The sequence below is a fragment of the Aegilops tauschii genome, chromosome 3, assembly GCF_002575655.3.
Source record: "Aegilops tauschii subsp. strangulata cultivar AL8/78 chromosome 3, Aet v6.0, whole genome shotgun sequence".
Taxonomy (NCBI): domain Eukaryota; kingdom Viridiplantae; phylum Streptophyta; class Magnoliopsida; order Poales; family Poaceae; genus Aegilops; species Aegilops tauschii.
The window spans coordinates 51,141,936-51,166,259 of record NC_053037.3 but is presented as its reverse complement, the minus strand read 5'-3'; positions in this window follow the sequence as shown (position 1 = coordinate 51,166,259).

The following is a 24,324-nucleotide window of genomic DNA, read 5'->3' as shown; positions in this document are numbered from 1 at the left end:
CCGGGGGGGGTGCTTAGAGATAAAATCATCTTTGGACTTATTCCAAGAATCAATACTATTTTTAGGCAAAGACGAAAACCAAGTTTTAGCGCAATCTCTAAGAGAAAACGGAAATAGCTTCAATTCAACAATATCATTGCCCACATCTTTCTTCTTTTGCATGTCACACAAATCAACAAAGCTATTTAGATGGGTAGCGGCATCTTCACTAGGAAGGCTGGCGAATTGATCTTTCATGACAAGATTCAGCAAAGCAGCATTAATTTCACAAGATTCAGCATCGGTAATAGGAGCAATCGGAGTGCTAAAAAAATCATTGTTGTTGGTATTGGTAAAGTCACACAATTTAGTATTGTCTTGAGCCATCGTGACAAGCAAGCAATCCAATACACGAGCAAACAAGAGGCAAGCGAAAAAGAGGCGAACAGAAAAGAGGGCGAATAAAACGGCAAAGGTGAAGTGGGGGAGAGGAAAACGAGAGGCAAATGGCTAATAATGTAATGCGAGGGATAAGGGTTTGTGATGGGTACTTGGTATGTCTTGACTTGTGCGTAGACTTTCCCGGCAACGGCGCCAGAAATCCTTCTTGCTACCTCTTGAGCACTGCTTTGGTTTTCCCTTGAAGAGGAAAGGGTGATGCAGTAAAGTGGCGTAAGTATTTCCCTTGGTTTCTGAGAACCAAGGTATCAATCCAGTAGGAGACCACGCTCGAGTCCCACGCACCTACACAAACAAATAAGAACCTCGCAACCAATGCGATAAAGGGGTTGTCAATCCCTTCACGGTCACTTACGAGAGTGAGATCTGATAGAGATGATAAGATAATATTTTTGGTATTTTTATGATAAAGACTAAAAGTAAAGAAAGCAAAATAAACAGCGCCAGAAATAGCTAGTTGTTGGGAGATTGATATGATGGAAGATAGACCCGGGGGCCATAGGTTTCACTAGTGACTTCTCTCAAGATAGCATAAGTATTACGGTGGGTAAACGAATTACTGTCGAGCAATTGATAGAATTGAGCATAGTTATGAGAATATCTAGGTATGATCATGTATATAGGCATCACGTCCGTGACAAGTAGACCGACTCCTGCCTGCATCTACTACTATTACTCCACACATCGACCGCTATCCAGCATGCATCTAGAGTATTAAGTTCATAAGAACAGAGTAATGTAGTAAGATGACATGATGTAGAGTGATAAATTCATGCAATATGATATAAACCCCATCTTTTTATCCTCGATGGCAACAATACAATACGTGCCTTGCTGCCCCTGCTGTCACGGGGAAAGGACACCGCAAGATTGAACCCAAAGCTAAACACTTCTCCCATTGCAAGAAAGATCAATCTAGTAGGCCAAACCAAACTGATAATTCGAAGAGACTTGCAAAGATAACCAATCATACATAAAAGAATTCAGAGGAGATTCAAATATTGTTCGTAGATAATCTTGATCATAAACCCACAATTCATCGGATATCGACAAACACACCGCAAAAGAAGAGTTACATCAAATAGATATCCAAGAGAATCAAGGAGAACTTTGTATTGAGATCCAAAGAGAGAGAAGAAGCCATCTCGCTAATAACTATGGACCCGAAGGTCTGAGGCAAACTACTCACACATCATCGGAGAGGCTATGGTGTTGATGTAGAAGCCCTCCCTGATCGATGCCCCCTCCGGCGGAGCACCAAAAAAGGCCCCAAGATGGGATCTCACGGGTACAGAAGGTTGCGGTGGTGGAAATAGGGTTTTGGCTCCGTATCTGATGGTTTGGGGGTACGTAGGTATATATAGGAGGAAGAAGTAGGTCGGTGGAGCTACGAGGGGCCCACGAGGGTGGAGGGCGCGCCCAGGGGGGTAAGTGCACCCCCTGCCTCGTGGCCTCCTCGTTCGTTTCTTGACGTCCACTCCAAGTCCTCTGGATCACGTTTGTTCTAAAAATCACGTTCCCGAAGGTTTCATTCCGTTTGGACTCCGTTTGATATTCCTTTCCTTCGAAACACTGAAAGAGGCAAAAAAACAGCAATTTGGGCTAGGCCTCCGGTTAATAGGTTAGTCCCAAAAATAATATAAAAGTGTATAATAAAGCCCATTAAACATCCAAAACAAAATATAATATAGCATGGATCAATCAAAAATTATAGATACGTTGGAGACGTATCAATATCCTCAAAAAGCAGATTCTGAACTGAAACCCTAGGAAAGAGGGTGTTGGGTTCGAGAGGAAAATGAATGTTGATGGTTCTTACTGGAAGCCTGAACAGTATACCAAAATCACATGGGTTGCTGCAAAGGGACCTTCAGTGGACCCATCCACCTTATCTGGCTTCGCTTGTGCTAACCCGATTATCATTGATGAATCCTTTGATGCAAACTATAAACTGTTTATGAATCAGAATGGTGAAGTGTTTGCCAGGTATATTGGTACTAACTGCAGGAATGGACCACCCATGAAGAAGATCTGGGTGCCCAAAAAGTGTCTTGAGAATTTTCCTGTGAATGTCATCATGGCACCACCAGGGAAGAAGACAAACCCAAGACCAAAGGCTTCATATGGCCCAAAGGCTTCATACAGACAGAGGACTCACCAGAGTCACCCTAACGCCAATATTTTGCAGGGAAATCATACTCAGACTTATGAATATGAGTGTGTATCATCAAACCGCTATGTTCAAAAGACTAAGAACTATTCTACTTATTCATATGAGTATTATTCACCACCTGCAAGGCTATTTGCTAGGGCTCCAAAGCCAAAGTTCTCAGATGCTGCACTTAGACTCATTGCTTCGAAGCCACCCCTGAAAATGTGGGTGGTTAAGAAAACTTAACTCTCTTTTGCAGGGAAAGGTCTCCAGCCGGAAATCAAAGGCGTCCGATGCTATTGCTGGGGACCTAAAACATCTTGTAGGGCGCAAGATAAAATGCCCAAATGGTCTAACTATGTATTTTGTTCCTGAATCTCTTGCCAATCATCCTATCAGTCCTAACCTTGATCTGAGCTTTGATAATCCTCTTGTCCGTCAAGTGTTTATGCTTCACAATACTTGGTGAAGCCTATCCCCCTAACTGTACTGTAGGGTATGACACCAAATGCTTCAGAATGGATTATGGACAGTGGATGCACTAATCACATGACTGGTGATCGAAGTCTTCTCATGGACTCAACCTTACGTCCATCTGACAAGAGTCACATCACATTTGCTGACACTGGTAAAAGCAAGGTATTGGGTCTAGGTAGAGTTGCAATCTCAAAGGATCAGCACATGGATAAAGTGATGCTTGTTGAATCCCTTGGTTTCAACTTAATGTCTGTCTCAATGCTTTGTGATTTGTACATGATTGTGATATTTGGAAAATATCATTGCCTTGTTCTAATGGAATCTGACAAGTCTCTAGTCTTTGAAGGGTACTGGAAAGATGATCTATATATGGTAGATTTCTCAGCAGGACCACAGTTGGCCGTATGTCTTCTAGCAAATGCTTCAGAGTGCTGGCTCTGGCATCGGAGGCTAGGACATGCGGGCATGAGGAACTTGTACACACTCGCGAAGGAGAAACACGTCGTTGGCATCGAGGGCATCAAGTTCAAAAAGGATCATCTGTGCGGTGCCTGCGAAGCTGGAAAGATGACGAGGGCCAAGCATTCCTCGAAGACAATCATGACAACATCTCAACCCTTCGAGCTGCTTCACATGGATCTCTTTGGCCCTACTCACTACTCTACTCTCACTACCACTGCTTGCCTCTATGGCTTTGTCATAGTTGATGATTACTCAAGATATACATGGGTGCATATAAGCCTTTACAAGAATGAAGTGCAGGATGTCTTCAGACGCTTCGCCAATCATGCCATGACGAACTATGGCGTCAAGATCAAGCACATCAGAAGTGACAACGGCACAGAGTTCAAGAACACCGACCTCGATCTTTACCTTGATACATTAGGCATCACTCATGAGTTCTCTGCTCCATACACACCTCAGCAGAATGGCATCGTGGAGCGCAAGAATAGAACACTCATTGAGATGGCTCGGACGATGCTTGATGAATATAAGACTCCAAGGAAGTTCTGGCCCGAAGCCATTGATACTGCATGCCATGTAATCAACCGTGTTTATCTTCACAAGCTTCTGAAGAAAACATCCTATGAGCTCCTGACCGGTAAGAAGCCAAATGTAAGTTACTTCGGAGTATTTGGTGCTAGGTGCTGGATCAAGGATCCACATCACACTTCAAAATTTGCACCGAAAGCACATGAAGGTTTTATGCTTGGTTACGGAAAGGATTCGCACTCCTACAGAGTCTTCAACCTCTTTCACTATAAAGTGGTTGAAACTGTGTGGATGTGCGGTTCGATGAGACTAATGGCTCGCAAAGAGAGCACCTGCCAAATGTGCTAGATGAAATTCCACCTGGTGAATCCATCAAGCTTATGGGAACTGGAGAAATCATACCTTCTGAGGCACAGGCTGAAGAGGAACTTATTATTTCTGCGCCTAATCAACCTGAACACAATAATCAGCCTGAAGCCAATACTCATGATGAAGACAATGATCATCAAGAGCAAAATCTTCGTCCAGTTCATCCTCGTGTTGCAAATGAAGTTCAGATTGAAAAGATAATTGACAACATCAATGCACCTGGTCCACTCACTCGTTCAAGAGCAACACAGGTAGCAAATTTCTGTGGTCACTTTGCATTTGTTTCAATATCTGAACCCAAGAAAGTTGTTGAAGCCTTCATGGAACCTGAATGGATTCAAGCCATGCAAGAAGAGCTTCAACAGTTTGAGCTGAACAATGTGTGGGAATTGGTCAAGCGTCCTGATCCTCGCAAGCACAACATCATAGGCACCAAATGGATATATCGCAACAAGCAAGATGAGCATGGTCAAGTTGTCAGAAACAAGGCTCGTCTCGTTGCTCAAGGATACACTCAAGTTGAAGGAATTGACTTCGATGAAACATTTGCTCCGGTGGCTAGGCTTGAAGCCATTCGCATACTGCTAGCCTATGCCAACCATCACAACATCCTTTTGTATCAAATGGATGTGAAGAGTGCCTTTCTCAACGGCAAGATTGAAGAAGAAGTGTATGTTGCACAACCTCCTGGCTTTGAAGATCCAAAAGATCCTGATATGGTATACAAGCTCAACAAGGCACTATATGGCCTCAAACAAGCCCCTCGTGCTTGGTATGACACACTTAAAGACTTCCTGAAGAGCAAAGGCTTCTAACCTGGTTCTCTAGATCCTACACTCTTCACGAAGACATATGATGGAGAACTGTTTATGTGCCAGATCTATGTGGATGACATTATCTTCGGCTGTACTAACCAGAAGTATAGTGATGAGTTTGGGCACATGATGCAAGAGCAATATCAGATGTCCATGATGGGTGAGCTGAAGTTCTTCCTAGGTCTTCAAATTCGTCAGCAAAGCAACTACATCTTCATATCTCAAGAGAAATACCTCAAAGACTGCCTGAAGAAGTTTGGAATGCAAGATTGCAAAGGTTACACGACGCCAATGCCAACCAAAAGTCATCTGGGACCTGACGCCAATGGTAAAGAGTTCGATCAAAAGGTATACCGCTCCATGATTGGTTCTTTACTTTATTTATGTGCATCTAGGCCAGATATCATGCTTAGTGTTTGCATGTGTGCCCGATTCCAAGCGGCACCAAAGGAATCGCATCACTTAACTGTGAAGCGAATTCTTCGATATTTGGCTTACACCCCCAACACTAGGATTATGGTATCCAAAGGGCTCAGAGTTTGATCTAGTTGGATTCTTAGATGCTGATTATGCTGGTGACAAGGTGGATCGCAAGTCTACATCAGGCACATGTCACTTTTTGGGACGATCACTTGTCTGTTGATCTTCAAAGAAGTAGAAATGTGTGTCTCTCTCCACTGCTGAATCTGAATACATTGCTGCTGGATCTCGTTGCGCTCAGCTTCTATGGATGAAGCAGACTCTCAAGGACTATGGCATCCATCTGAAGCAAGTACCACTCTACTATGACAATGAAAGCGCCATCAAGATTGCCAACAACCCAGTCCAGCACTCGAAGACAAAGCACATTGAAATTCGTCATCACTTTCTCAGAGATCATGTCATGAAGGAAGATATTGATATCATTCACGTCAACACTGAAGAGCAATTGGCAGATATCTTCACAAAGCCCTTGGATGAGAAAAGGTTTTGCAAGTTGTGGTGTGCGCTAAATATCTTAGAATCCTCAAATGTCCTGTAGTTGGACACACATCCTAACACTTATGCATATTGATGACTTAGATGTGCAACACACGAAGTAACGTATATCTTCGATCAATGAAGACATACACTCTAAGTGTGAATACATTAATGCGGAATTTGACTTCGGAGCGCCACGATAATTGTGCGCCGTGTCTGGGTCTAATACTTCCTATATGGTGGGTAACGCCACCACCAAACCTTTGTTTGAAGTGTTTCATTGGGCATCTCATTTGCAAAGTATTCGCATTTGGTTTATCTTCGACCTTAATTTGACTTCATGTTTATCTTCACCATGTTGATTTGGTCTTATCCAGATATATACATATATTTGTGTTCTGTCCTCTATAGCATTCACTTATAGCTATGACTTCATGCTGAATCTTTTGATCTAAGTGAATGTGATCGGACCCTAACCTCTTCTATGCTTCTACCTCAAATTCTATCTATCCAAATCATATGCATTCTATTGAAACTGTCAAATGTCTTCTCTGCGTCCTTGTTAGCAGAAGATAAAGAGACAAAACTTAAATCTGTTTTAAATGTTGTATCCTTATTGCCTGAAACCCGGAGAAGCCGGAACGACCACCCGACAGTCCAGGCGTGCGTGGGAACATGGAACAACTTCCAATGTGTTGCATGTTCGCCATGTGTCCCTCAGATGTGAACCGCCAGGGGCACCTGCGTAATTGCGCTGTGCTATCCCTTTCCTTATAAATACACATCACATCGCGGTCAAAATCCTTCTCCCACCTCTCCACCTTGCACAAACCCTAGCGTCACCGCTAGCTCTCGACGACGCCGACGACGAAGCGCTTAGCTGCCGCGACCTCACCGACGCCGTCCTCACGCCGGCCGCGGACCTCGTCTCCTCCGCCGCCGCCGTAGGTGTCTTCCGTCGCCAAGTTAGGGCACGGGAGATTGAACTGCCCGGCCTCCCACTCCACTCCGTCTAGCAGTTCTTCGTGTGGTAATTAAAGCTTACTTTTACTGCCTTTTTGATCTGATAGATTCATCCGTCTCCACCAAAAGTGGTTTCTAAACCCACAAAGTTGAATCTATCATGTTCTACATCTCATATCATGCCTAGTATATTCACTTATGCTTCACAACTAGTTTGATTCCTCACTTGTACTTATTCTTGGATTCGTACAAATCTGGAACCAACTCTCAACATATAAGTGAATGTCTTCGCGCTATGAGGTCAATGTCTTCAAACTGATTTATCTTCAAAATCTTCTGAGAATGCATATGACCTCTTCCCCTTCCCTCGCATCTCAAATGCTGTCACAGATACATGTCCGTGGGAGAATCCCTTGGTTCTCATAGTCTGCATTCATTTGCAGAATTCTTACAGCGTCACATCAATTCTCCCGAAACCAGTTCCTGTCTGACCAGCAGACGGAAGCCTTTGCAAGTTCTGAAGCCATTCAGTTTGAACTACATGGCCACTGAAAAGTCAGCAAGAAAGGGTGGCAGACAGCGCCGTGGGAATACATCCAAAGATTTGCCACCAGATCTCTATGAGTTATACAAGACAGACACTGAAGAAACCTATGGCGAACGCAAGACTCGAATCCAATGGATTCGCATATACTGGGCTGAACAATGGTTTCTGTACAGATTTGTGACTGCAGAGTTTGCAGAGAAGAATGCCATCAAGCGACCTTGGGGAGATATCTTATACAAAAATGTTCAACCCAAGTCCAAGTCCGAAGCCATTGCTCAAGGCTTCTACCCTTGCATGGTCCGTGGACCTCAGCCTGCTAATGCCGACCCATCTTCGATGTTATGATGTCGTGACGACAATCTATTCAAGCGCAACTACAAGTTTGCCAACGATTCTGCTGTGAAGAACAAGAAAGCATTTGGACTCGACTTCAACCCCGGTCCATCTGCTCCTCGGGCTGATGGCACACGTGATGCTGAACCCAATGTCATCGGGCCCTTCTACAATCTCGAAGGTCTCCTCACTCATATTGTTGTTCAGGGGGCAGCCGTGGAGCACTCTGCTGACGACGTTGATACTGATGAAGCGCCTGCTCCTCCTAAGCCACAGAAGCAGAAGAGAACAAATGCTTCAAAGCCCTCTCCTGCACCTAAAGCTTCGCATGTGAAGCCACTGGCTACTGCACCTCCTGAAGCAAGTTGATACGTCTCCAACGTATCTATAATTTTTGATTGTTCCATGCTATTATATTATCTGTTTTGGATGTTTATGGGCTTTATTATACACTTTTATATTATTTTTGGGACTAACCTATTAACCGGAGGCCCAGCCCAAATTGCTGTTTTCTTGCCTATTTCAGTGTTTCGAAGAAAAGGAATATCAAACGGAGTCCAAACAGAATGAAACCTTCGGGAGAGTTATTTTTGGAACGGAAGCAATCCAGGAGACTTGGAGTAGACGTCAGGGAAGCTTCGAGGTGGCCACGAGGCAGGGAGGCGAACCTGCCCCCCTGGGCGCACCCCCCACCCTCGTGGGCCCCTCGTGGATCCCCTGACCGACTTCTTTCGCCTATATATATCCATATACCCTAAAAACATTAGGGAACAGAATAGATCGGGAGTTTCGCCGCCGCAAGCCTCTGTAGCCACCAAAAACCAATCGGGACCCTGTTCCGGCACCCTGCCGAAGGGGGGATCCCTCACCGGTGGCCATCTTCATCATCCCGGCGCTCTCCATGACGAGGAGGGAGTAGTTCACCCTCGGGGCTGAGGGTATGTACCAGTAGCTATGTGTTTGATCTCTCTCTCTCTCTCGTGTTCTTGAGGTGGTACGATCTTGATGTGTCGCGAGCTTTGCTATTATAGTTGGATCTTATGATGTTTCTCCCCCTCTACTCTCTTGTAATGGATTGAGTTTTCCCTTTGAAGTTATCTTATCAGATTGAGTCTTTAAGGATTTGAGAACACTTGATGTATGTCTTGCATGTGCTTATCTGTGGTGACAATGGGATATTCACGTGATCCACTTGATGTATGTTTTGGTGATCAACTTGCGGGTTTCGTTTGTGAACTTATGCATAGGGGTTGGCACACGTTTTCGTCTTGACTCTCCGGTAGAAACTTTGGGGCACTCTTTGAAGTACTTTGTGTTGGTTTGAATAGATGAATCTGAGATTGTGTGATGCATATCGTATAATCATACCCACGGATACTTGAGGTGACATTGGAGTATCTAGGTGACATTAGGGTTTTGGTTGATTTGTGTCCTAAGGTGTTATTCTAGTACGAACTCTATGATAGATCGAACGGAAATAATATCTTCGTGTTATTTTACTACAGACTCTTGAATAGATCGATCAGAAAGGATAACTTTGAGGTGGTTTCGTACCCTACAATAATCTCTTTGCTTGTTCTCCGCTATTAGTGACTTTGGAGTGACTCTTTGTTGCATGTTGAGGGATAGTTATATGATCCAATTATGTTATTATTGTTGAGAGAACTTGCACTAGTGAAAGTATGAACCCTAGGCCTTGTTTCAACGCATTGCAATACCGTTTATGCTCACTTTTACCACTTGCTACCTTACTGTTTTTATATTTTCAGATTACAAAAACCTATATCTACCATCCATATTGCACTTGTATCTCCATCTCTTCGCCGAACTAGTGCACCTATACAATTTACCATTGTATTGGGTGTGTTGGGGACACAAGAGACTCTTTGTTATTTGGTTGCAGGGTTGTTTGAGAGACACCATCTTCAACCTACGCCTCCCACGGATTGATAAACCTTAGGACATCCACTTGAGGGAAATTTTCTACTGTCCTACAAACCTCTGCACTTGGAGGCCCAACAATGTCTACAAGAAGAAGGTTGCGTAGTAGAAATCACAAGTGTGCAGTCTGAAGATCTCTCTCGCATCTCCAAGAAGACCGAGAAGTCTTTAAAGAAAAAGAAGCCCATCCAGAGTTCTGGGCAAGCACTGACCCCAGCTGCCGTTCTGAGAAATGAGAATGAAGCCATTGATCTGTCAAGTGACGAAGATCTTGGCGATGATGCTCTTGAGCTGCTGATAAAGAGCAAGCAAGAGGCGGAGATCTTCAACGATCTGTCCCTCTTTGATGTGGATATATTGAATAACTTCATTGATGAATGGTTTGACAACCCAAGCCTCAGTATCGATGATCTTCAGCTCCCAATTGGCATCAGTGTCTCCTTCCACGGAGCCATTGCTCATGAGCTGGCTCTGGCTCAGAAGATTGTCGAACTGAAGAACAGAATTGACTATGAGAAGGCTCTATTCAAGAAGCACATGGCCAAGCTCAGCGTGGCTGATGTTCAAAACTTCAAGCAGATGAAACACCTCGCTGAAAAATGTGTTCAGGCTCACAACGAAGCAGAAAAAGCGCAAGGCACTTGGGCGTCCTGGCATCGACCCCAAGATGGCTGCCAAGAAGAAGCCTGCTGTGGCCCAAGCTGAAGCATCAGGGCAGGAAGCACCTCGCATTGTCTTCCCTGCCAGTATGACAGGCTCGAAGCCTAAGGTCCCCACAGTAGCTTCAGAACTCAAGAAAACAAGGGCAGCTGAAGTCGAAGCCAGAAAGTGCAAGAACAAGAATGCCACTGATGATGCTCCACAAACCAAGAAGCGGAAGACGAAGTCTTCAAAGAAAGATCGGGCTGCTCCCTCAGAGCCCCTTGTTGTCGAGCCCATCTCAGTTGCTCAGCCTGCATCCGCATACCAAGAGCGTCAGATAGTGATCCACGAGCTTGCTTTCACAGAGGCTCCTGAAGCTGAAGAAGTTCCAGCTGTTGACCCCACCGTAGCTGAAGACATTGGTCCCCAAGACAATGTAGATGATGATGAAGTCCTTCCTCGGATAGAGCACCAAATGGTATCATCGCATGTTCTCACGAACAGGGAACTCATCAGCATTGGTTGTCCCCTGACGCCAATTGCTCAGGATGATTCATGGGCTGATCGCCCTCAAGACTCCCCCCGTCAAGAAGAATCACCAAGTACTCCACCACCTCAAGTCACCACTTCGGTGCTTGACGATGACGACTATGTGGTACAGCCAACTCCCTCTCCAAAAGCGTTGCCCGCATTCCGCAGGCTTCGCAAAGGGCCAAGGCCACAAGTAACTCTGCCGAGCGTTCTAGAAGGAGAAGTGTGACACAACTCAGTGGCACGTCAAGTGTTTCCTGAAGCCACTCCAACTGCGAACATCTCTGAGTTTGAAGCACAGGCTGCTGAAGACATTCTGGCTGCATCAGCCGATGACAACCAAGAACCGCGTCATGAAGAAGAGTGAGCTGCCACACCTCCTACCAACCAAGAAGTTGTTCTCGAGGAGAACGAGTCTGTGCCCGACCCTCCAGCTACTCAAGTGGAGGTTGAAAACATTGAGGTCGCCACCCACAACACCACTGAAGCCAATGATGTTGTCATGGCTGAAGATATTGTGGCGCCTGAAACGAATATGGTGCCTGAAGCTAATAGTGCACCTGAAGCCAATGTGCTGCTTGAAGCCCAGGTCAATGCCACTGCTCCTGTACCGCCTCCAAGGCCTCACACCATTGAGCAAGCATTTGATCGTGGTCAACTTGTCAGCGTCCGCTGGCCCATTCTGGTTCCTCCGCCTGCTCCCAGACCGCAGTTTGATTATCATGTGGAGCACAGGCCTCAGGTCCAGAAGCCAAAGCCCAGGCTGCCAAGGTTTCTGTTGGAAATATGCCCTAGAGGCAATAATAAAATGGTTATTATTATATTTCCTTGTTCATGATAATTGTCTATTGTTCATGCTATAATTGTGTTATCCGGAAATCGTAATACATGTGTGAATACATAGACCACAACATGTCCCTAGTGAGCCTCTAGTTGACTAGCTCGTTGATCAACAGATAGTCATGGTTTCCTGACTATGGACATTGGATGTCATTGATAACGGGATCACATCATTAGGAGAATGATGTGATGGACAAGACCCAATCCTAAGCATAGCACAAGATCGTGTAGTTCCTTTGCTAGAGCTTTTCCAAATGTCAAGTATCATTTCCTTAGACCATGAGATTCTGCAACTCCCGGATACCATAGGAGTGCTTTGGGTGTGCCAAACGTCACAACGTAACTGGGTGGCTATAAAGGTGCACTACGGGTATCTCCGAAAGTGTCTGTTGGGTTGGCACGAATCGAGACTGGGATTTGTCACTCCGTATGACGGAGAGGTATCTCTAGGCCCACTCGGTAATGCATCATCATAATGAGCTCAATGTGACCAAGTGTTTGGTCACGGGATCATGCATTACGGTACGAGTAAAGTGACTTGCCGATAACGAGATTGAACAAGGTATTGGGATACCGACGATCGAATCTCAGGCAAGTAACGTACCGATTGACAAAGGGAATTGTATACGGGATTGATTGAATCCTCGACATCGTGGTTCATCCGATGAGATCATCGTGGAACATGTGGGAGCCAACATGGGTATCCAGATCCCGCTGTTGGTTACTGACCGGAGAGTCGTCTCGGTCATGTCTGCATGTCTCCCGAACCCGTAGGGTCTACACACTTAAGGTTCGGTGACGCTAGAGTTGTAGAGATATTAGTATGCGGTTAACCAAAAGTTGTTCGGAGTCCCGGATGAGATCCCGGACATCACGAGGAGTTCCGGAATGGTCCGGAGGTAAAGATTTATATATGGGAAGTCCTATTTTGGCCACCGGAAAATGTTCGGGATTTTTCGGTATTGTACCGGGAAGGTTCTAGAAGGTTCCGAAGTGGGGCCCACCTGCATGGGGGACCCACATGAACGTGGGTAGTGGGGGCAAGGCCCCACACCCCTGGTCAAGGCGCACCAAGATCCCACCTTAGAAGGAATAAGATCATATCCCGAAGGGATAAGATCAAGATCCCTAAAAAAGGGGGATAACAATCGGTGGGGAAGGGAAATGATGGGATTTCTTTTCCCCACCTTTGCCAACGCCCCAATGGACTTGGAGGGCAAGAAACCAGCCCCCTCCACCCCTATATATAGTGGGGAGGCGCATGGGAGCAGCACCCCAAGCCACTGGCGCCTCCCTCTCCCTCCCGTGACACCTCTCCCTCTCGCTGAGCTTGGCGAAGCCCTGCCGAGATCCCCGCTGCTTCCACCACCACGCCGTCGTGCTGCTGGATCTCCATCAACCTCACCCTCCCCTTGCTGGATCAAGAAGGAGGAGACGTCTTCCCCAACCGTACGTGTGTTGAACGCGGATGTGCCGTCCGTTCGGCGCTCGGTCATCGGTGATTTGGATCACGACGAGTACGACTCCATCAACCCCGTTCACTTGAACGCTTCCGCTCGCGATCTACAAGGGTATGTAGATGCACTCTTTTCCCTCTCGTTGCTAGAAGACTCCATAGATTGTTCTTGGTGATGCGTAGAATTTTTTTTAATTTCTGCAACGATCTCCAACAGTGGCATCATGAGCTAGGTCTATGCGTAGTTTCTATGCACGAGTAGAACACAAACTTGTTGTGGGCGTAGATGTTGTCAATTTTCTTGCCACTACTAGTCTTATCTTGTTTCGGCGGCATCGTGGGATGAAGCGGCCCGGACCGACCTTACACGTACGCTTACGTGAGACAGGTTCCACCGACTGACATGCACTAGTTGCATAAGGTGGCTAGCAGGTGTCTGTCTCTCCCACTTTAGTCGGATCGGATTCGATGAAAAGGGTCCTTATGAAGGGTAAATAAAAGTTGGCATATCACGTTGTGGTTTTACGTAGGTAAGAAACGTTCTTGCTAGAAACCTATAGAAGCCACGTAAAAACATGCAACAACAATTAGAGGACGTCTAACTTGTTTTTGCAGCATATGCCTTGTGATGTGATATGGCCAAAAGGATGTGATGAATGAAATATATGTGATGTATGAGATTGATCATGTTCTTGTAATAGGAATCACGACTTGCATGTCGATGAGTATGACATCCGGCAGGAGCCATAGGAGTTGTCTTTATTTTTTGTATGACCTGCGTGTCATTGAATAACGCCATGTAAATTACTTTACTTTATTGCTAAACACGTTAGCCATAGAAGTAGATGTAATCGTTGGCGTGACAACTTCATGAAGACACGATGATGGAGATCATGATGATGGAGATCATGGTGTCATGCCGGTGACGAAGATGATCATGGCGCCCCGAAGATGGAGATCAAAGGAGCAATATGATACTGGCCATATCATGTCACTATTTGATTGCATGTGATGTTTATCATGTTTTACATCTTATTTGCTTAGAACGAAGGTAGCTTAAATAAGATGATCCCTCGCAATAATTTCAAGAAAGTGTTCCCCCTAACTATGCACCGTTGCGAAGGTTCGTTGTTTCGAAGCACCATGTGATGATCGGGTGTGATAGATTCTAACGTTCGAATACAATGGGTGTAAGCCAGATTTACACACGCAATACACTTAGGTTTACTTGACGAGCCTAGCATGTACAGACATGGCCTCAGAACACGGAAGACCGAAAGGTCGAGCATGAGTCGTATAGAAGATACGATCAACATGAAGATGTTCACCGATGTTGACTAGCCCGTCTCACGTGATGATCGGACACGGCCTAGTTGACTCAGATCATGTTTCACTTAGATGACTAGAGGGATGTCTATCTGAGTGGGAGTTCATTGAATAATTTGATTAGATGAACTTAATTATCATGAACTTAGTCTAAAATCTTTACAATATGTCTTGTAGATCAAATGGTCCACGCTAATGTTGCCCTCAACTTCAACGCGTTCATAGAGAAAACCAAGCTGAAAGATGATGGCAGCAACTATACGGACTGGGTCCGGAACCTGAGGATCATCCTCATAGCTGCCAAGAAAGATTATGTCCTAGAAGCACCGCTAGGTGACGCACCCAGAGAACCAAGACGTTATGAACGCTTGGCAGCAGCGTGCTGATGATTACTCCCTCGTTCAGTGCGGCATGCTGTACAGCTTAGAACCGGGGCTCCAAAAGCGTTTTGAGCAACACGGAGCATATGAGATGTTCGAAGAGCTGAAAATGGTTTTCCAAGCTCATGCCCGGGTCGAGAGATATGAAGTCTCCGACAAGTTCTTCAGTTGTAAGATGGAGGAAAATAGTTCTGTCAGTGAGCACATACTCAAAATGTCTGGGTTACACAACCGCTTGACTCAGCTGGGAGTTAATCTCCCGGATGACGCGGTCATTGACAGAATCCTTCAGTCACTTCCACCGAGCGACAAGAGCTTTGTGATGAACTTCAATATGCAGGGGATGGAAAAGACCATTCCTGAGGTATATTCAATGCTGAAATCAGCGGAGGTGTAGATCAAAAAGGAACATCAAGTGTTGATGGTGAATAAAACCACTAAGTTCAAGAAAGGCAAGGGTAAGAAGAACTTCAAGAAGGACGGCAAGGGAGTTGCCGCGCCCGGTAAGCCAGTTGCTGGGAAGAAGCCAAAGAATGGACCCAAGCCTGAGACTGAGTGCTTTTATTGCAAGGGAAGTGGTCATTCGAAGCGGAACTGCCCCAAGTACTTAGCGGACAAGAAGGCCGGCAACACCAAAGGTATATGTGATATACATGTTATTGATGTGTACCTTACCAGCACTCGTAGTAGCTCCTGGGTATTTGATACCGGTGCGGTTGCTCATATTTGTAACTCAAAGCAGGAGCTGCGGAATAAACGGAGACTGGCAAAGGACGAGGTGACGATGCGCGTCGGGAATGGTTCCAAGGTCGATGTGATCGCCGTCGGCACGCTACCTCTACATTTACCTACGGGATTAGTGTTAAACCTCAATAATTGTTATTTAGTGCCAGCTTTGAGCATGAACATTGTATCAGGATCTCGTTTAATTCGAGATGGCTACTCATTTAAATCCGAGACTAATGGTTGTTCTATTTATATGAGAGATGTGTTTTATGGTCATGCCCCGCTGGTTAATGGTTTATTCTTAATGAATCTCGAACGTAGTGTTACACATATTCATAGTGTGAATACCAAAAGATGTAGGGTTGATAATGATAGTCCCACATACTTGTGGCACTGCCGTCTTGGTCACATTGGTGTCAAACGCATGAAGAAGCTCCATGCAGATGGACTTTTGGAGTCTCTTGATTACGAATCATTTGACACGTGTGAACCATGCCTCATGGGTAAGATGACCAAGACTCCGTTCTCCGGAACAATGGAGCAAGCAACCAACTTATTGGAAATCATACATACTGATGTGTGCGGCCCAATGAGTGTTGAGGCTCGCGGTGGCTATCGTTATGTTCTCACTCTCACTGATGACTTGAGTAGATATGGGTATGTCTACCTAATGAAACACAAGTCTGAGACCTTTGAAAAGTTCAAGGAATTTCAGAGTGAGGTTGAGAATCAACGTGACAGGAAAATAAAGTTCTTACGATCAGATCGTGGAGGGGAATATTTGAGTCACGAATTTGGCACACACTTAAGGAAATGTGGAATAGTTTCACAACTCACGCCGCCTGGAACACCTCAGCGAAATGGTGTGTCCGAACGTCGTAATCGCACTCTATTGGATATGGTGCGATCCATGATGTCTCTTACCGATCTACCACTCTCATTTTGGGGCTATGCTTTAGAGACTGCCGCATTCACTTTAAATAGGGCTCCGTCAAAATCCGTTGAGACGACACCGTATGAATTATGGTTTGGGAAGAAACCTAAGCTGTCGTTTCTAAAAGTTTGGGGATGCGATGCTTATGTCAAGAAACTTCAACCTGAAAAGCTCGAACCCAAGTCGGAAAAATGCGTCTTCATAGGATACCCTAAGGAAACCATTCGGTATACCTTCTACCTCAGATCCGAAGGCAAGATCTTTGTTGCCAAGAACGGGTCCTTTCTGGAGAAAGAGTTTCTCTCAAACGAAGTAAGTGGGAGGAAAGTGGAACTTGATGAAGTACTACCTCTTGAACCGGAAAGTAGCGCAGCTCAGGAAGATGTTCCTGTGGTGCCTGCACTGACTAGAGAGGAATCTAATGATGATGATCAAGGTACTTCGGATCAAGTTACTACTGAACTTCATAGGTCCATGAGGACACGTTCCACACCAGAGTGGTAGGGCAACCCTGTCCTGGAAATCATGTTGTTGGACAACGGTGAACCTTCGAACTATGAAGAAGCAATGGCGGGCCCAGATTCCAACAAATGGCTTGAAGCCATGCAATCCGAGATAGGATCCACGTATGAAAACAAAGTGTGGACTTTGACAGACTTGCCCGATGATCGGCGAGAGATAGAAAACAAATGGATCTTTAAGAAGAAGACGGACGCGGATGGTAATGTTACCATCTATAAAGCTCGACTTGTCGCTAAGGGTTATTGACAAGTTCAAGGGGTTGACTACGATGAGACTTTCTCACCCGTAGCGAAGCTGAAGTCCGTCCGAATCATGTTAGCAATTGCCGCATACTATGATTATGAGATATGGCAAATGGACGTCAAAACGGCATTCCTTAACGACTTTCTTAAGGAAGAATTGTATATGATGCAGCCGGAAGGTTTTGTCGATCCTAAGAATGCTAACAAGGTATGCAAGCTCCAGCGCTCCATCTATGGGCTGGTGCAAGCATCTCGGAGTTGGAACATTCGATTTGATGAGATGATCAAAGCGTTTGGGTTTACACACACTTATGGAGAAGCCTGTGTTTACAAGAAAGTGAGTGGAAGCTCTGTAGCATTTCTCATATTATATGTGGATGACATACTGTTGATGGGAAATGATATAGAATTCTCGGGAAGCATAAAGGCCTACTTGAACAAGTGTTTTTCAATGAAGGACCTTGGAGAAGCTGCTTATATATTAGGCATCAAGATCTATAGAGATAGATCAAGACGCCTCATTGGTCTTTCACAAAGTACGTACCTTGACAAGATATTGAAGAAGTTCAATATGGATCAGTCCAAGAAGGGGTTCTTGCCTGTATTGCAAGGTGTGCAATTGAGCACGGCTCAATGCCCGACTACGGCAGAAGATAGAGAAAAGATGAGTGTCGTCCCCTATGCCTCGGCCATAGGGTCTATTATGTATGCCATGCTGTGTACCAGACCTGATGTAAACCTTGCCGTAAGTTTGGTAGGAAGGTACCAAAGTAATCCCGGCATGGAACACTGGACAGCGGTCAAGAATATCCTGAAGTACCTGAAGAGGACTAAGGATATGTTTCTCGTTTATGGAGGTGACGAAGAGCTCGTCGTAAAGGGTTACGTCGATGCTAGCTTCGACACAGATCTGGATGACTCTAAGTCACAAACCGGATACGTGTATATTTTGAATGGTGGGGCAGTAAGCTGGTGCAGTTGCAAGCAAAGCTTGTGGCGGGATCTACATGTGAAGCGGAATACATGGCGGCCTCAGAGGCAGCACAAGAAGCAATCTGGGTGAAGGAGTTCATTACCGACCTAGGAGTTATTCCCAATGCGTCGGGCCCGATGACTCTCTTCTGTGACAACACTGGAGCTATTGCCCTTGCCAAGGAGCCCAGGTTTCACAGGAAGACCAGGCATATGAAGCGTCGCTTCAACTCCATTCGTGAAAATGTTCAAAATGGAGACATAGATATTTGTAAAGTACATACGGACCTGAATGTAGCAGATCCGTTGACTAAACCTCTCCCTAGAGCAAAACATGATCAACACCAGAACTCTATGGGTGTTCGATTCATCACAATGTAACTAGATTATTGACTCTAGTGCAAGTGGGAGACTGTTGGAAATATGCCCTAGAGGCAATAATAAAATGGTTATTATTATATTTCCTTGTTCGTGATAATTGTCTATTGTTCATGCTATAATTGTGTTATCCGGAAATCGTAATACATGTGTGAATACATAGACCACAACATGTCCCTAGTGAGCCTCTAGTTGACTAGCTCGTTGATCAACAGATCTGGTTTCCTGACTATGGACATTGGATGTCATTGATAACGGGATCACATCATTAGGAGAATGATGTGATGGACAAGACCCAATCCTAAGCATAGCACAAGATCGTGTAGTTCCTTTGCTAGAGCTTTTCCAAATGTCAAGTATCATTTCCTTAGACCATGAGATTGTGCAACTCCCGGATACCATAGGAGTGCTTTGGGTGTGCCAAACGTCACAACGTAACTGGGTGGCTATAAAGGTGCACTACGGGTATCTCCGAAAGTGTCTGTTGGGTTGGCACGAATCGAGACTGGGATTTGTCACTCCGTATGACGGAGAGGTATCTCTAGGCCCACTCGGTAATGCATCATCATAATGAGCTCAATGTGACCAAGTGTTTGGTCACGGGATCATGCATTACGGTACGAGTAAAGTGACTTGCCGATAACGAGATTGAACAAGGTACTGGGATACCGACGATCGAATCTCAGGCAAGTAACGTACCGATTGACAAAGGGAATTGTATACGGGATTGATTGAATCCTCGACATCGTGGTTCATCCGATGAGATCATCGTGGAACATGTGGGAGCCAACATGGGTATCCAGATCCCGCTGTTGGTTATTGACCGGAGAGTCGTCTCGGTCATGTCTGCATGTCTCCCGAACCCGTAGGGTCTAGACACTTAAGGTTCGGTGACGCTAGAGTTGTAGAGATATTAGTATGCGGTTAACCGAAAGTTGTTCGGAGTCCCGTATGAGATCTCGGACGTCACGAGGAGTTCCGGAATGGTCCGGAGGTAAAGATTTATATATGGGAAGTCCTATTTTGGCCACCGGAAAATGTTCGGGATTTTTCGGTATTGTACCGGGAAGGTTCTAGAAGGTTCCGAAGTGGGGCCCACCTACATGGGGGGACCCACATGAACGTGGGTAGTGGGGGCAAGGCCCCACACCCCTGGTCAAGGCGCACCAAGATCCCACCTTAGAAGGAATAAGATCATATCCCGAAGGGATAAGATCAAGATCCCTAAAAAAGGGGGATAACAATCGGTGGGGAAGGGAAATGATGGGATTTCTTTTCCCCACCTTTGCCAACGCCCCAATGGACTTGGAGGGCAAGAAACCAGCCCCCTCCACCCCTATATATAGTGGGGAGGCGCATGGGAGCAGCACCCCAAGCCCTTGGCGCCTCCCTCTCCCTCCCGTGACACCTCTCCCTCTCGCTGAGCTTGGCGAAGCCCTGCCGAGATCCCCGCTGCTTCCACCACCACGCCGTCGTGCTGCTGGATCTCCATTAACCTCTCCCTCCCCTTGCTGGATCAAGAAGGAGGAGACGTCTTCCCCAACCGTACGTGTGTTGAACGCGGAGGTGCCGTCCGTTCGGCGCTCGGTCATCGGTGATTTGGATCACTGCGAGTACGACTCCATCAACCCCGTTCACTTGAACGCTTCCGCTCGCGATCTACAAGGGTATGTAGATGCACTCTTTTCCCTCTCGTTGCTAGAAGACTCCATAGATTGTTGTTGGTGATGCGTAGAATTTTTTTTAATTTCTGCAACGATCTCCAACAGTTTCCAGGTACTGCGACTTTGCCAGGATCGTTCAATGTGAATAGCTTCAAAGCACACAACACCTTCTTTGATAGTGCTAAGAACCCATATTCGAAGCCAATAATTTCATCTGATCGGTTCTGGAGCTATCAGCAGCGCAGTTGCTACTCTTGTATCTTATACAATCATGGGCGCATCTTTCCCCATATGCGTCTAGACTGCAAAGACATTGCTGGCATGTCCTGCTTGGAAGAAGCCCTAGACTGCTTCAGAGATGCTGGTCTTCTGCAGTTTGTGACCAAAAAGAAAATTGGAATGAGGAGCTTTTGCTACAATTCTATGCCACTCTTCACATTCGCGGCTACAACAGGGATCCGAAGACTTGGATCCTTGAGTGGATGACAGGCAATGTTCACCATGAAGCCCAAGCCCAAGATATTATTGAGCTTACTACCCTGCCCACTCCAGGTGAACTCTATGAACCTGGTTGTCAGCTTCATCGCAATGCTTTGGAGAGCATATTCCAGAAGCTTGAGCCGAACATGAGTCAAATGCTTAGCATGATGAAGCCACTGCCTAGAGATGCTGAATATCCAACGGAATTCTTTGTTGAAGACCTAGAGTATCTGCCCCGCACCATCTATCATATCATACGACGAACTCTCTACCCTGTCAAAGGACATTCTCCTGCAGTGAAGCTTGAAGGAGCAATGAAGACATTGGTTTTCTATATCCTCAATGGCATCAGCTTCATTACTCAGGATTTCTTCATCAGGCAACTTGCTGCATCTGGTTCTGATCTCTTTGGTTTGAAGTTTTATGCTCCATGCGTAATGCGCCTCATCAAGCTCCACTCTTCTGTCAACTATCAGCCCTCTGCGCGCAATCATATTATCTTCCTGCCAGAAGTTGATATGTCTGTCGAAGCTATTTACCCAGAGCCTGCCAAGGAGCCAGTTTATCTTCACAATGTTGATCGCCAAAGTTTCTCACAACCGATTGAGGGTGTTCTTGCTGCAACTCGTGTTTATCCTCTGGCTCGTACTACACGTGCACCTCATCGTGCAACAATTGAAGCCACTGAAAGCACTATTGCTCAAAGGCCTCGGAAGCGATCTTGAGTTCTCAATGACCGAGAGCTTCTCGTGGCATTACATCAAAAACAGGATAAGCATCATTACTGGCTGAAGCGACAGATGCAGAGCCTCTTGGTGGATGTCAATCGCATTCGCAATCTAGCCACCAAGAATGCATTTGTCACACATGAAACCTGTCGGCGGTTGTGGAAGAGTCTAACATTGCTCAGTTCTGAAGATCATCTTCAACAAGATGGCTTCACAGAGAGATTTAAATTTGATTCCACTCCTCCTAGGAACGTTGTCTTCCGCCGGACTCCCTCTCTTGAAGACTCTGAGTACTCCTCCTCGGTGACCACTGTCAATGCCAGAGTCATCGATGACGAAGATGATGCTACTTCACCTACTACAACTTCGCCGCGTATCGACACTGCAACAAGTTCTTCTGCACCACCGGACACCAACGTCGACCCTGGACCTTCACCTACTCCTCATGGGAACGAGTAGACGCTCTATGTCTTCAAACCTTTTTGGTCCTTACTGACAAAAGGGGGAGAAGCATATGAGTTGATAGTCTTCAAGCGGGTCCTTATAGGTGGTTGCTATACTTTTTGCCAAGTGTTTACAACTCTCGCTTTTGATACATTTGGTTCTTTGAGTTGTAACACTTAAACTTGATGGTCGTCTGCTACCTTTTCTGTCAACTATGTGATGCGATGATAAATTCCGCATGTGCGACGATAAATTCCGCACGAAGTCATGCCGCAGACGTCCATTTTTCATTATGCATGTCATTATCTTCGTTATATCTTTTCATGCATGATGAATTGTCTTCTTAAGTTGAAGAGGATCTCCACAAGTACAACCTGCCATGTGCATTTGCATTCAAAAGCAAAATACTTATATGCACATCTCCAGGGGGAGCCTTTTATTACTTATGAAGACAATGCCTTAACCCTTACAATTTCACATACTTTTATCCCCGTTGAAAACTTCAACCAGTTTGTCATCAATCACCAAAAAGGGGGAGATTGTAAGTGCATCTAGTGCCACCCCTAGTTGGTTTTGGAGTATTGACGACAAACCTGGTTGAGGGACTAATGTGTTTGTGAGAATTGCAGGATAACACAGGTAGTAGTCCCTCATTGATTCGGTTTACCTACCGGAGATGACCCATAAAAATGTGTGAAGACATTGAAGACAATGGTGGTATGTGAAGATATTCACAACGAAGATTATGACTCGAGAAGACGTTCACGTGAAGACTATGGAGTGCGAAGACATAGCTGTTTCGTAGTTTCCTTTTCTTCTTCGTTGAGTGATAGGAACCACCGTACTGTTAAGTGGGGTCCAAGTGAACAAAGTCAGAGTGACTGAAGTGATGCTCAACCAAATCCTATGTCTTCGAGCGAAGACAATGAGAGCAAATCTTATCCAGAGCTGGATGAGTCAGCTTTACTTGTAGCCCAAGCCAAGCTGCCGCGTGTGTTTGAAATCTAACCGTTGGACACGTGTCAGTTCCTTAGTGACACAGGGTCATTTCGGACAAATCATGTCGGGTTACCTAGTGGCTATAAATAGCCCACCCCCTACACCATAAATTGGTGGCTGCTCAGAGTTAGTGCACGGCTTTTGTCGTTTGAGAGCAACCCACCTCGAAGCCTTTGAGAGAAAGATCCTTGTGAGGACAAAGCCCAAAACACCCAGAGCCCAAAGAGTGTTTGGCATCACTGAAGTCTTTCTGTCCGCGTGATCTGAAGACTTGTTACACTTGAGGATTGTGAATCCTCCAACCGGTTAGGCGTCGCGTTCTGAGCATCCAAGAGTCATTGTGGATTGCTGGTGAACGAAGTCTGTGAAGGTTCGGAAGTCTACCTTGAAGACTTACCAGAGTGATTCGGCGAAGATTAAGTGTCCTTAGCTCAAGGGGAATAAGGTGAAGACGCAGTCTTCTGAGTTAAATCTCAGCCTCCCTAACCAGACGTACAGTTGTCACAGCAACTGGAACTGGTCCAACAAATCCTTGTCCTCACCAAGCAACTGGTTCTATCTCTTACTCCGCTTTACTCACAGTTTGTCTTCGTGAAGTCCTTGCCTGCTTGCATTAACTGTTTGACTTCACTGTGTGATGACTATTGTTGTTTGGCTTCATACTATCTTCCATCCTGATCCATACTGCCTAGCTGCTATTAGTCTTCGTGCTTTCACTTCATTGAATACTTGACTATGGCTTGCCTAGTGTAGTCTACCTTCCGCTGCATGTCAATAGGTTCATTTCTATTGCTTGTCTTTGAAACTCCCATGTTTTGAAGACTTTCATAAAAATCACCTATTCACCCCCCCTCTAGTTGATAACTAGCACTTTTAGTCGGGGCCAGTTATATGTCCATCACTAGACAAGCAACTACAAACATTGTAACCCGACTGCAATTGCACGGATACAATGCGACTGTAATTGGGGTCGGGATGACAGTTGTCGGGGCCAGTTGCATGTCTACCAGTAGACATGCAACTACAAGCATTGTGACTCGACTGGAGTTGCACAAGTACAAAATGACTACAA